Raw genomic sequence first — 16319 nt, forward strand, 5'->3', positions numbered from 1 at the left:
TGCCACGGCCTGCTGGGCCTGGCCTTGCGCTGGGCCTGGCGTGGTTGTTTGTGTGGCGCGCTTGGCTTGCTGAGCGATGGCCTGGCTTCGTGCTGGGCCCTCGTCCGGCAGGCCTCGTCCGATGCTTATTCGTACGATACGCTTCCGATTAAATTTCCGATTCCGGAATTCATTTCCGATACGAACAATATTTAACATTTCCGATTCCGGAATTAATTTCCGTTTCGAACAAATATTTAATATTTCCGTTTCCGGAATTATTTTCTGATTCCGGTAATATTTCTGATTCTGAAAATATTTCCGTTTCCGGCAATATTTCCGATTCTGGTAATATTTCCATTTCCGATAATATTTTCCGATACGTACCATGTTTCCGTTTCCGGCAACATCTACGACTTGGATAATATTTATATTTCCGATACGATCCATATTTCCGTTTCCGGTAATATCATCGTTTCCGGAGTATTCATTTCTTGCTTGTGACGATCTCAGCTCCCACTGAAACCAAGATCCGTCGATTCCGAATATTCATAGATGGAGTATTTAATGCCATTAAATACTTGATCCGTTTACGTACTATTTGTGTGACCCTACGGGTTCAGTCAAGAGTAAGCTGTGGATTAATATCATTAATTCCACTTGAACTGAAGCGGCCTCTAGCTAGGCATTCAGCTCACTTGATCTCACTGAATTATTAACTTGTTAATTAATACTGAACCGCATTTATTAGACTTAACATAGAATGCATACTTGGACCAAGGGCATTATTTCCTTCAGTCTCCCACTTGTCCTTAGGGACAAGTGTGCATTTCCTAATTCCTTTGTCGCTCGATGCTTGCTCTTGAACATAAGGTAAGAGTTGTCATCCTTATTATGTCCAGAGGTGTTCCTCGGTTTCAGAGTTCAACTGATCAAATAAACAGATAATCATAGCCTATGATTCATCCGAGCACGGCCATGCATTTCACAGTTTCTAGCTCTCCGAGTGGCCTTGTACAACTTTTAAGCATCTCATCCCGATTTATGGGAGGACAATCCCAATCTTGTGATCTTGAGATTAGACTTCGTTTGATAGGTGATTACCTGAGCGTTGCCTTTATAGCCTCCTTTTACGGTGCGACGGTTGGTCAACGTCAAAGCAACCAGTTCTCAAACAAGTAATCTCAAATCACTCAGGTATTGAGGATTTAGTGTCTAATAATTTAATGAAATTTACTTATGACAGATTTTCATCTCTTACAGTAAAATTTCATAGGTCTTGTCCGATACTAGTCTTCCCAAAGTAAGTATCTATGCAAATGATTATGACATTGCCATGTCCACATAGTTCAAGAAACAGAACTACTAGTCATCTTGCATTCTAATCGTCTAACGTTTTCTATGCGTCCAATTTTATAGAAAACTCCGATTAGGGACCATTTTCAACCTTTGACATTCAAGTTCACTTGATAGACATTTCTTAGTCACAGGACTGGTCCTAACAGTCTATCTTGAATATATCGTCAAATTGAAGGGACTCATCATTTAATAAACCATAAATTAAATGGAAAAATGAATTCTTTTCATTTATTGTGAATGATTAACCAATAATGTTTTACAAAGATTTAAACTCTAAAACTTTAAAACATTAAACAGAGACATCAAAGCCATTCTCCAATATGCTTGATTCCCATAGCTGCAGTGTGCGAGTTGTGCTTCGCCTGCGGCAGAGGTTTAGTTAATGGATCTGATATGTTGTCATCAGTTCCAATTTTGCTTATCTCGACTTCTTTTCTTTCAACGAACTCTCGTAGAAGGTGAAATCTACGAAGTATATGCTTGACTCTCTGGTGGTGTCTAGGCTCTTTTGCCTGTGCAATAGCTCCGTTATTGTCACAATACAGGGCTATTGGTCCTTTAATGGAGGGGACTACACCAAGTTCACCTATGAACTTCCTTAGCCATATAGCTTCCTTTGCTGCTTCATGTGCAGCAATGTACTCCGCTTCAGTTGTAGAATCCGCAATGGTGCTTTGCTTAGCACTTTTCCAGCTTACTGCTCCTCCGTTGAGGCAGAAGACAAACCCAGACTGTGATCTGAAATCATCTTTGTCGGTTTGGAAACTTGCGTCCGTATAGCCTTTAACAATTAATTCATCATCTCCACCATAGACCAGGAAGTCATCTTTGTGCCTTTTCAGGTACTTCAGAATGTTCTTGGCAGCAGTCCAATGCGCCTCTCCTGGGTCTGACTGGTATCTGCTCGTAGCACTGAGTGCGTACGCAACATCCGGGCGTGTACATATCATAGCATACATTATTGAACCAATTAATGATGCATATGGAATCCCATTCATTCGTCTACGCTCATCAAGTGTTTTTGGGCACTGAGTCTTGCTTAGAGTCATTCCATGAGACATGGGTAGGTAGCCTCGCTTGGAGTCCGCCATCTTGAACCTATCAAGCACCTTATTGATATAAGTGCTTTGACTAAGTCCAATCATCTTTTTGGATCTATCTCTGTAAATCTTGATGCCCAATATGTACTGTGCTTCTCCTAGATCCTTCATCGAAAAACATTTCCCAAGCCAAATCTTGACAGAGTTCAACATAGGAATGTCATTTCCGATAAGCAATATGTCGTCGACATATAATACTAGGAAAGCAATTTTGCTCCCACTGACCTTCTTGTATACACAAGATTCGTCTGCGTTCTTGATGAAACCAAAGTCACTGACTGCTTCATCAAAACGTATATTCCAGCTCCTGGATGCCTGCTTCAATCCGTAGATTGATTTCTTTAGCTTGCATACCTTTTTAGCATTCTTTGGATCCTCAAAACCTTCAGGATGTGTCATAAACACAGTTTCTGTTAAAACGCCGTTTAAGAAAGCAGTTTTGACATCCATCTGCCATATTTCGTAATCGTAATATGCAGCGATTGCTAACATTATTCGAATAGACTTTAGCATTGCAACTGGTGAAAAGGTTTCATCGTAATCCACACCGAGGACTTGCCTGTAACCTTTTGCAACCAATCTAGCTTTGAAAACTTCAAGTTTCCCATCCTTGTCCTTTTTCAGTTTGAAAACCCATTTGCTTCCAATGGCTTGATAGCCATCTGGCAAATCGACCAAATCACATACTTGGTTTTCAGACATGGAGTCTAATTCAGATTGCATGGCTTCTTGCCATTGCTTAGAGCTAGGGCTCGTCATAGCTTGTTTGTAAGTCGCAGGTTCATCACTTTCAAGTAATAGAACGTCATAGCTCTCGTTCGTCAAAATACCTAGGTACCTTTCCGGTTGAGATCTATATCTTTGCGATCTACGCGGGGTAACATTTCTAGATTGACCATGATTCTCACCAGATTCTTCTAAAGATCTCTGAGTTTCATCCTGAATGTCATCTTGAGCATTCTCTAGAGTTTGTTGTTCGACTCGAATTTCTTCGAGGTCTATTTTTCTCCCACTTGTCATTTTGGAAATGTGATCTTTCTCCAAAAAGACACCATCTCGAGCAACAAACACTTTGTTCTCAGATGTATTGTAGAAGTAATACCCCTTTGTTTCCTTTGGATAGCCCACAAGGATACATTTGTCAGATTTTGGATGAAGTTTGTCTGAAATTAATCGTTTGACGTATACTTCACATCCCCAAATCTTAAGAAAAGACACATTTGGAGGCTTTCCAAACCATAATTCGTATGGAGTCTTTTCGACAGCTTTAGACGGAGCTCTATTTATAGTGAGTGCAGCTGTATTTAGTGCATGTCCCCAAAATTCTAATGGAAGTTCGGCCTGACCCATCATTGACCTGACCATGTCTAGCAAGGTTCTGTTCCTCCATTCCGACACACCGTTCCATTGTGGTGTTCCAGGAGGAGTCAACTCTGATAGAATTCCACATTCTTTCAGATGGTCATCAAATTCATAGCTCAGATATTCACCGCCTCTATCAGACCGCAGTGCCTTAATCTTCTTGCCTAATTGATTCTCTACTTCACTCTGAAATTCCTTGAATTTGTCAAAGGATTCAGACTTATGCTTCATTAGGTAGACATAACCATACCTACTGAAGTCATCAGTGAAAGTGATAAAGTAGCTGAAACCACCTCTAGCATTTGTACTCATTGGTCCACATACATCTGTATGGATTAAGCCCAATAGTTCATTTGCTCTTTCTCCAACTTTAGAGAAAGGTTGCTTTGTCATTTTGCCAAGTAAACATGATTCGCATTTACCATAATCCTCTAAGTCAAATGGTTCTAGAATTCCTTCCTTTTGAAGTCTTTCTAAGCGTTTCAAGTTTATATGGCCTAATCGACAATGCCACAGATAGGTGAGATCTGAATAATTCTTTTTGGCCTTTTTGGTATTTATGTTATATACTTGTTTGTCGTGATCTAATAAATAAAGTCCATTGACTAATCTAGCAGATCCATAAAACATCTCTTTAAAATAAAACGAACAACTATTGTCTTTTATTAAAAAGGAAAATCCCTTAGCATCTAAGCAAGAAACTGAAATGATGTTTTTAGTAAGACTTGGAACATGGAAACATTCTTCCAGTTCCAAAACTAGCCCGGAGGGCAACGACAAATAGTAAGTTCCTACAGCTAATGCAGCAATCCGTGCTCCATTTCCCACTCGTAGGTCGACTTCACCCTTGCTTAACTTTCTACTTCTTCTTAGTCCCTGTGGATTGGAACATAAGTGTGAGCCACAACCTGTATCTAATACCCAAGAAGTTGAATTAGCAAGTATACAGTCTATAACGAAAATACTTGAAGATGGAACGACTGTTCCGTTCTTCTGATCTTCCTTTAGCTTCAAGCAATCTCTCTTCCAATGCCCCTTCTTCTTGCAGTAGAAGCATTCGGATTCAGAAGTAGGTTGACTGACCTTCCTCTTTGCAGATTTGGCGCCAGTTTGCTTAGTTGGGCTGGCCTTGTTGCCACCTTTCTTAGCATTCCTCTTCTTTCCAGATTTCTTAAACTTGCCCCCACGCACCATAAGCACATCCTGCTTATCACTTTTGAGCGTCTTTTCAGCGGTCTTCAGCATACCGTGAAGCTCAGTGAGCATTTTGTCCAGACTATTCATACTGTAGTTCAGTTTGAACTGATCATACCCGCTATGAAGAGAATGGAGGATGGTGTCTATAGCCATTTCCTGAGAAAATTGCTGATCCAGCCGACTCATATTCTCAATGAGTCCAATCATTTTGAGAACATGTGGACTTACGGGCTCGCCTTTCTTAAGTTTGGTCTCAAGAATTTGCCTATGAGTCTCGAATCTTTCGACTCGAGCCAGATCTTGGAACATGTTCTTCAACTCACTGATGATTGTGAAAGCATCTGAGTTGATGAACGTTTTCTGCAGATCCGCACTCATGGTGGCGAGCATTAGACATTTCACATCCTTGTTGGCATCAATCCAACGATTGAGGGCTGCCTGAGTGACCCCGTCGCCTGCAGCTTCGGGCATCGCCTCATCTAGGACATACTCCTTTTCTTCCTGCATAAGAACTATTTGCAAGTTCCTTTGCCAGTCAAGGAAGTTTTTCCCGTTCAACTTCTCCTTTTCGAGAATTGATCGAATGTTGAATGAATTGTTGTTTGCCATATTAAAAACTACAATTGAAAAGAATAAACAAATAAATAACCATTCACAGTTTCTCTTAATAAACTTAAATTCTAGCATACATGCATAATTCAATGTTTATTAAGCATTTTATTCAAATTATGTGTTCCGGCAGGTGTGAATAAAATGATTCCAAGATCCTAAAATCATTGAAGAACTAAGCACAGTTTGTCGACTTAATCCTAGAACATCTTAGGTAAGCAAAAGCCTTTTGCTAATAGTCTAGAAACTATTCTTGGTTGATAGGTACGTCTAAGAACTTATTAGGTAAACCTATCGAATTTGCCACGACATAAAAGGACTCCTTACTTATATCGTTGAGTTTCACCAAAACTAACATGTACTCACAATTATTTGTGTACCTTGCCCCTTTAGGACCAATAAGTAACACCTCGCTGAGCGAAAACTATTACTAGATTGATGTAAAGGATATCCAAGCAAGTGTATATTTTGGCATGGCACCTTTTAACTCAATTTTTAAGTTTGGAACTTAAGGCTCTTACTATGTTGGTTAGATTTTAAGTGAACTAAAATCCTTAATCATGCAACATAATCAAGCTTTTGATCTCATGCATTTTAAGACATATTTAAAAGCAATAAATAACTTAAAACATGCATAAGATATTTGTGATCTAGTATGGCCCGACTTCATCTTGAAGCTTTAACTTCAAAGTCCGTCTTGAAAATCTCCGTGGGAGGCACCATTTTCTTCAAATAGGATAAGCTATAACTAATTACAACTATTTGATGGTACGCAGACCATATTTGAATTGAAAAATAACTTTGGTACTTTAGACCAATTACATTCAAATTAATGGTACGCAGACCATATTTTCTATCCTATTTGGGCCATACTAGTCACTTCATAACCTGCAAAACAGTACATATACAATATATACCATTCACCCATTCATTATCATGAATGGCCCACATAGCTGGTTAGTAAAACACATTATGCATCACGTAAACATTTGCAGCAATTAATCAAGGGCACCAATAATCCACCAATTATTCAGTCCTTATTAATTCTAATCAAGTTGTTTTAACCTTAAGGATTTGTAGACCTAATCAAGAGTGTATGACTAAAAGCGCTCCCACTCAAACCAATAAATTCATATGCTTTACTAATTTTAAACATAAAAATGTATTTCTAGTCTAACCGGAAACATACAAATTTAATTAAAATTTAAAGCTCATATGAATTTATAATTGAATCCAAAAGTTTAATTTAATTTCAGTCGTGATTAAATTAATTCATGATTTTAATTTTAGTAAAATAATTAGAATAAATAAAATTTATTATAATTACAATATTCAAAATTAAAATCCTAGAAAATAATTTAAATTATTAATTTTAAAATTAATTAAAATTACGTAAACTGAAAATTTCAAATTAAACATTCAAAACGATCTAATCGTAACGCAAACACCCTACGCATTGCACGCCCATGGGCCGCTCGCACACAGCCATCGCTGGCCATGTGCGCGCAGCCCATGCGCTCGTCGCATAGCTGCTGCATCTCCATCGCAAGCCATCGCACGCTGTGGTGCTTGCTGCGCGCGCGCCAGCGCTCGTCGCACGCGAGCCATCGCTCGCTGGGCGCGCGACATCGCTCGCTGTGCGCGCGACATCGCTCGCTGTGCGTGCGAGCCATGGCTCGCTGTGCGCGCGAGCAACACTGGGCGCAGCGCTCGTGGCACGCGAGCTTGCGCTCGCTGCGCGCGAGGCTGCGCGCTCTTGCGCGAGGCAGTGCGCGTTGTGGCGCAGCTCGCTTGCTGCCCACACGCGACTGCCTTGGCTCGCCCTTCGCCCATGCCCATTCGTCCATTGCTCGTGGCCCACGACACAAGGCAGGGCTGCTGCCTTGTGCTCGTGCACTACGCCCTTGCTCATTGCATTCGTGCCGCACGGGCGACGAGCTCCCTTGCTCGTCGTCGCATGCCCGCATTATACAACACCCCTTAAGGGTAACACGAAGCGTCCATTGCTTTGTGCGTGCAAGTTATATGAACGAATCGCATAAAAAATTTAAAATTTATAAAATTAATGACAAATTAATAAATATTATTAATTTCATAATTTTTGGGCGAAAAATCGAAAATTTATTATCCAATTGATTTCCGATTGTTATGGATTCAAGTCTAGGTCATAAAATTTAAAATTTATCATAAATTTACAATTTTTATGGTGGTTTTTAATCATAGGTTTCTAATTAAATTACAATTAATTATGAAAATCAAATTAATTCTAAATTATTCTAATTTTCAACAAATTAATCATAATTACAAATTAGATTGCATAATTAACAAAACTAGGCATTCAAACTTGTTAAACATATGCAGTAGGTCAATCAAAAATTCAAGATTTATCAACAAGAATCGCAAATATTTAATTTAACATCTTAAATTTACGAAATTTTGCATTCAAAAACTAAAACCTTCGAAAAGTCATAGTTAGGCTTCGAATTTGAGAATTCTGGGTTCGGCAGAAAAATACTAATTTTGTCAAAATTTTAGAATGCCTTTTACATGCGGAATTGACACAAAAATCACTCGATTTGGATGAGTAACGAAGAAACTGCCGAAAAACTGCGTACGTATAATTAAATAAACACAATTTGCAATTAATTAACAATTACGAAAATTAATCACCCCTTTTAATTCTTGCAAATTTGTAATATTTAACCATGTTTATGCAATTTAGATTATGAAAATAATAAGGGGCTCGTGATACCACTGTTAGGTTATGATACATATGATATTACATAAATCATGCGGAAACAACCATTAACCCAGGATTACATATTATTTACACATAATCATATAGCATAATTTAGATGCATACTCTTTGTTGCGTGCCCTCCCTAGCTGCGCCCGAACCGAACAAGAACAAGTCTTTAGGACTCCAAGTGTCGTCCCTCCGTAGATAGTCCACAGCACGTCCGGATCCGCCTTAAGATTGACCAACTAGAATCGCCCTTAAGGTACTAGAATTTTCGGCACTTTTGAGCAAGATGTGTGGCTGAATTTTTCTCTCAAAAACTCACTTTGAATACTTTGAAACTCGTTATAAATTGTGAACCCAGGCCACATATTTATAGGGTTATGGAAAGGGAATTGGAATCCTATTCAGATACAAATTAATTAAACCTAGAATCCTACAAGAACTCTAATTTAATTAATTTATCAAATAGAATTAGGAATTTAATCATTAACCGAACTCTGCACGTTTTAGGAAACGTGCACGAACACAAACACTTACGCACACACACACGGCAGCCACGATGGGCCGCCCATGCGTGCGTGCGAGCAGCAGCCCACGCAGCGAGGCCTGCGCGAGCCACAAGCCCACGCAAGCACCCGCGCGCTGTGCGTGCTGCCACGGCCTGCTGGGCCTGGCCTTGCGCTGGGCCTGGCGTGGCTGTTTGTGTGGCGCGCTTGGCTTGCTGGGCGATGGCCTGGCTTCGTGCTGGGCCCTCGTCCGGCAGGCCTCGTCCGATGCTTATTCGTACGATACGCTTCCGATTAAATTTCCGATTCCGGAATTCATTTTCGATACGAACAATATTTAACATTTCCGATTCCGGAATTAATTTCCGTTTCGAACAAATATTTAATATTTCCGTTTCCGGAATTATTTTCCGATTCCGGTAATATTTCTGATTCTGACAATATTTCCGTTTCCGGCAATATTTCTGATTCTGGTAATATTTCCATTTCCGATAATATTTTCCGATACGTACCATGTTTCCGTTTCCGGCAACATCTACGACTTGGATAATATTTATATTTCCGATACGATCCATATTTCCGTTTCCGGTAATATCATCGTTTCCGGAGTATTCATTTCTTGCTTGTGACGATCTCAGCTCCCACTGAAACCAAGATCCGTCGATTCCGAATATTCATAGATGGAGTATTTAATGCCATTAAATACTTGATCCGTTTACGTACTATTTGTGTGACCCTACGGGTTCAGTCAAGAGTAAGCTGTGGATTAATATCATTAATTCCACTTGAACTGAAGCGGCCTCTAGCTAGGCATTCAGCTCACTTGATCTCACTGAATTATTAACTTGTTAATTAATACTGAACCGCATTTATTAGACTTAACATAGAATGCATACTTGGACCAAGGGCATTATTTCCTTCAGAATATTCTTTTTCAACTAGATGATCTTGCCAGAAGCTTCTAAATTTCTCTAAATATCGATGTATTCGAATGTCTAGGGACTAGACTCATTCGAGAATTAAATGGATTAAGATATTAGCTTGTTAACCATTGGTAAAGTTGAGCGTTTAAACTCAATGCTTTATGATCTCAAAACTACATTGTATTTTGAATTCACAAGCACCAATCGGTTTGCCATTCCACTTTGATACTCGAAAACAACCATAAAAGTCGCTACTAGAAACGTACATTTTAAATTGCTCACTTTCTCTCATTTCCGTGAATCGTTCTTGGATTCACTACCAATCGAGGAAATTTCTTGTTACCTTTCTAAAAGGATTTACTGCAGTGCAAGATATTTAATAATTAAAACATACATTGAAGCATGCAAAGACTAAACATTTATCATGAGTAATAACTTGAAAATTAAAGCAATCATGCAATTTAAACAAGTCATTGGCATTTTATTCGAATTTATTGTTCCGGCAGGTGTGAATAAAATGATTCCAATATCCTTAAATCATTGAAGAATTAAGCACATTATGTATTTAGACTCAATTCTAAAATATTTTAGGTAAGCAAAGCCTTTTCTAATAGTCTAGAAACTACTCTTGGTTGATAGGTACGTCTAAGAACTTATTAGGTAAACCTATCTCATTTTCCACGACATAAAAGGACTCCTTACTTATATCGCTGAGTTTCTCCAAAACTAACATGTACTCACAATTATTTGTGTACCTTACCCCTTTAGAATCAATAAGTAACACCTCACTTTGGCGGAAAACTATTACTAAGATTGATGTAAAGGTTATCCAAGTAAGTGTTATTTTGGCATGACACCTTTTAACTCAATTTTTAAGTTTGGAACTTAAGGCTCTTACTATGTTGGTTAGATTTTAAGTGAACTAAAATCCTTAATCATGCAACATAATCAACCCACAGTCTCATGCATAATTAAGACATATTTAAAGCAATAAATAACTTAAAGCATGCATAAGATATAAATGTGATCTAGTATGGCCCGACTTCATCTTGAAGCTTCAACTTCAAACTCCGTCTTGAAAATGGATTGGAAACTCCGTCTTGAATTCCACCATGGGAGGCTCCATTTTCTTCAAATAGGATATGTTATAATTTAAACTAATTACAACTATTTGATGGTACGCAGACCATATTTAAAGCAATAAAACTTTGGTACTTTAGACCAATTTTAAATTCAAATTAATGGTACGCATACCATATTTTCTATCCTATTTCGGCCATACTAGTCACTTTCCATAACCTACAAAACAGTACATATACAATATACCATTCACCCATTCATTTATCAACGAATGGCCCACATAGCTGGTTAGTAGAACATATTATGCATCACATAAATATTTACAGCAATTAATCAAGGCTTCCAATAATCTACAAATTATTCAATCCTTATTAATTCTAATCGAGTTGTTTTAACCTTAAAGGAATGTAGACCTAATCAAGAATTTATGACTAAAACGCTCCCACTAAAACCAAGAAATTTACATACTTTACTAATTTTAAACATAAAATTGTATTTCCTAGTCCAACCGGAAACATACAAATTTAATTAAAATTTAAAGCTCATATAAATTAATATTTAAATCCTTTAATTTATTTTCAGTTTTTTAAATTAATTAATTTAAATTTAATCAAGGTTTTAATTTTAGTAAAATAATTAGAATAAATAAAATTTATAATAATTAAATTATTCAAAATTAAATTCCGAGAAAAAATTAAAATAGGAATTTTAAATTTAATTAAAATCGTTTTTCCAACTGAAAATCAAAATTAAATTAAAACGAACCAATCGGGTCAAGACGAGGCCATGGACTTGCGCCCACGCCCCGTCGAGTCCACGAGGCAGCAACGCCCCACTCGACTGATCGCTCAGCAAGGCACGAGCAGCCACGCGCAAACGCAACAAGCCAAGCAAGCCACGCTTGCGCGCAGCAGCTTGCTCGCTGTGGCGTAGCATTGCTCGCTTGGCGAGGCAGCGCTCGCTGGTGCGGGGCAGCGCTCGCTGGTGCGGGGCAGCGCTCGCTGGTCGAGTATATATATGAAACAAAATTATGATTTCATGTATTACAGCTTTTTTGATATTATTGTTTCTAGAATATACGTAGTAAGCTATTATGAAAACTCCGTAAAAGAAAAATAGAAAAATATTTTTTGATTTTCATATAAATTTTTTAAAAAAATGCATTATACTCTTAACCTACAATAGTAAATAAATAAATAAATAAACAAATTACACTGAAATGTGTTATTATACGACCATACCCGAACAAAAAATAATTTTTTTATTTTTTATTTTATGTAACAAGTGTTAAAAAGTGGGTCCAACAAAATTATTTATAAACCTGAAAGCCTGTTATATACTCAACCTAGAAAATAGGGTATTATAATTGATATGGTTATCAAATCAATACCATATCCAAAAATTTGGATAGATCGAGGGTACGGGTATGGTTACGGTTACAGATATTATCCATTCCAAACAAAAAATGATATCTAATCATTGTCTGATAAGTTTTTTTTCTTATATTTTCCCAACTTAATTATTTTTGGTGAAAATCTAAACTCCTAAAATTGCACTAATCAGCTTACAATGCAAATAAATAATAATTTTCTTTAATTTTCCCAACAGCCGTTTGTAAAAATTGATTTTATTTTATTAAAAACTTCGTTTAAATAAATTATTCAGAACAGAGAAAAAAATATTGACCTTATCTAGTTTCTACTAATAAGGCATCAAAAGTTCAAAATGGTATTGATTAACGGATGATGAATTAAGTAAAGTACTTCTTTAGATATTGAGTATGGCCATATGGGCCGATATAAAATATAAAACTGGACTGGGTTGGGAACTAGCGGGCTACCCACTTTATTCACCTAGCCCATGAATCATAATACCAGGAGTGCTAGCATTCCAAAGTACCAATAAGGCAATAATTAACCATCAATCGTGTTAGTTGATTAACATGAAAAATTATGTGAAGCGTAACTTCCTGAGAAGTGGGAGATTGTATCGATTGTTTGGTTTGCAAAACATGGAAAGTCACATTTCCAAGGAAGTTCTTCTACCTACAAAAGGGGTTGCTAAATGCAACATGATTTTACTTGACGCAACCCTTTTTTCTTTCATTTGTTTCATTCTGAAAAAAAAAACCTAATCCCCACTTTTATTGTTCTCTCTAACTTTTCCCCTATTATTTTTGTTCACGTAAACTTGATTTTTTTTTTAGTGTAACGTGTACGTGATAAAATTAGAATACGTATTTGGATTGACATGGACGATTTTTTTGACTTGGAAGACCTTGGAATTGAGGTAATATCCGTTTTTTCTGTTTTTTTCGAGTCACTTCATGTAGCTTATATGAAATATACACTTCCATTTTGTACAGATTGAACAAAACAGAATTAGCTATTTCGTATAGATTGAACATAGTGGAACTAACTATTTCGTACAGATTGAACAAAATAGAGTTAACTATTTCATACAGATTGAACAAAATATAGTTAACTATTTCATACAGAAACCAAAAAATTAAAAAGGGTATTTCTGATTTTTTACAGGGGTGCGCCAAAGTAATTGAAGGTTGCGTATAGCAACCGTGCCACAAAATGGAGAAAGTAAGGATAATGTTTGGTTGCACTTAGGAAGTTATATTTCTCTTGTATTTGCAATTCTGATGTGTTTTAACTTCCTAAGAATTGAGTGTTCTTATTTGGTTCAGCATAGAAAGTTAGAATTCTCATGGGAAGTTGTACTTACTTAAGAGGGACTAGGTAAGCAACTTCCCCTATTGGGGAAGTTTAACTTCATATGCTCATGTCAACAAAACAACTACTTTGATCTTCACTTCCTAGGAAATGAGACTTCCCATGCATTAGAATGCTAACCAAACTGACTCAAGGTAAGTGGAACTTCAATGGGAAGTTATTTTCTTCCCATGTTCAACCAAACAACATTTTCCACTTCCTAGGAAATTTCAATGCACGGGAAAATCTTCTTCCTATAAACTTTTAATTTCTATGATCAACCAAACGATATACAAGTCGTAACCTCATGAGACAAGTAACCTATGTAGACAGTGTAGAGTGTAGTACGGAGTGTCAAAGTGTATAGCTAATTAATACGGAGTACAAAAGGTCTTGCGCGCACTAGGTGTACAATAAATTTATTGTACACCAAGATAACTTTTACCCAATTTTTTGTAACTTTAACCTAGTTTTGATTAACTTTTATATTAATAATAAAAAACTTGATAGATAAACTTTTTAAAGGGTTAAATGATTAATTTTATACATTATTTGTCATTTTAAAGAAATAAGTTTTACTAAAATTAAAAAAATTATCACTAAAAAATACATAACTTTTACATATATAAGCTTAACTTTTAAGCATTTTGAGTTAACTTTTACTCCGATATACAATATTTATTGTACACCCATTATAAATAAGAATTTGTGTACGGAGTATGAGAAATGAGGACTATCGGACAACTACGCCTACTGGTAAATTTGTGGACTTATAATTTCTAAGTCATGGGATCATACTCCATCAGGAATTTAGGAGCTTATTGGGGTAGAAATTTCCCTTAGCATTGCCCCTTATTCTTATATACAAATGAATGAGTGATTTGCAAAGTTGACTGGATATACAAATGTGCTAGACAAGTGACATCCATAGACGTCTCTCGAGGTGTGCATTGAATTCACCGTGGGCCGAACTGGGTCGAGGTCAAACAGGGCACGAAATTGTGGGCTAGGTCTAAGTTGCATTTTTTCTTCTAAAATAGCATGGAAGACCTGACATAACATGAACCAACACGGAAAAACACGTTAAATTGAGTGAAATTAGGCGTAAGTCCAAAGACTTGGCACGGCACAGCACGGCACAACACGACATCGATTAGGGAATGTGGGTATTGTTCGTGTCTGAGTTGTCTTTTTGAAATTCTCACCACGACCCTGCACGAGGCTTTAGTCGCGTCTGGTTTGTCCTTTGATATTCTCGACCGGCTCGTCACTGAAAAGCACATTGAATTTAACGAAAGTAGGCTTAGGTACGAAGGCTTGGCACGGTCTAGATCGAACGTGTACTTTAGTAGTGTCTAGGATGTCCTTTTGATATTCTCGATATGACACGACCCGGTATGAAATAAGTGGATTTAACACGGGTTGGACCCAATCATTTCCACACTACAAGAAATTGTACCATTAGCAACGAGAAATTCCGTCGCTAAAGGCCAATAATCGTTTATTAATGACAGGATTTCCTGTCGTGAACCCGTCATAAAATAGGGCCGTCGTTAACGGAAAATCCCGTCGTTAATCCGTCGTAAAAGACATATGCGATTGTTTTTACCGTTTTTGTTTCGTTGTTAGCTCCGTCGCAAAAGGCTTTTGCGACGGAATAACCGGTCGTAATCAGATTGTCATTAAAGATACAAATTCTTGTATTGCCAAGACATGTGGGGCCAGTCCGAAACACAGCCCATCATGGCCTACGAGCATCATAGTGTGCATTGCACACACGACGCACCCCTTGCCCATCCCCTGGAATTAGAAAAAGAGAAATTTGTGTAGTAATAATTCGAAGTATAGCTAGGTGATAATAATGAAAATAACAATAAGAATAATGATGATGTACTGTTGGTGCTACACTTAACATGTAGTCTAAGACAAACAATTTTCCAGGAACAATCATAAACCTTATCATTCTTAAATCACCATTTTCTTTCTTTCTTTAACTATAATTTCAATCATATGCGTCAGTTAGATCCTATCCCAACGGTTCTTTCATTCATTAAATTTTAAAAATTACTAAAAGGCAAACAAAAGGATGATGGAAAACATTCCATAAATCATGCTTTAGCTCAAGATTTTGAGTGTTTATTGCTATATGAAACACAACAAGGTTGCTTACGGCACAAAAAAAAAATTATACCATTAACGACGGGAAATCTCGTAGTTAAAGGCCAATAATAATGATTAATTACATGATTTCCTATCGCGAACCCGTCATAAAAGGGGGCCGTCGTTAATGAAAAATCCCGTGGTTAATCCGTTGTAAAAGACATTTGCGATGGTTGTTCCCGTCTTTGTTTGGTTGTTAACCCCGTCGCAAAATACTTTTGCGACGGGATTTTTGACCCGTCGTAATTAGGTTGTCGTTAAAGATACAAATTCTTGTAATGCGGTCTGACTTGATTGGCCGGGGTCCTTCTTAGATCTCCGATTTGATCAATCAGACATTTACGAACAATGTACTTCGTACAATTTACGGACGTTGTATTAGACGTCTTGCTTACCGTCTTGCTAAATGGGCGGTGAATTCCTTTAAATTAGATAACTTTTTCCATAAAAAACAACATTATAAATAAAAAATATAGAAAGGTAAACAAAAGGTTTTCTTTTCGTTTTTATATTTGCTAGAATGCCACGTTGATCTGCTCTACTTCTACCAAACCCTTGCAAAAAAAACCAGTGAGATA

Source organism: Spinacia oleracea, chromosome 2, assembly GCF_020520425.1.
Source record: "Spinacia oleracea cultivar Varoflay chromosome 2, BTI_SOV_V1, whole genome shotgun sequence".
Classification (NCBI taxonomy): Eukaryota; Viridiplantae; Streptophyta; class Magnoliopsida; order Caryophyllales; family Amaranthaceae; genus Spinacia; species Spinacia oleracea.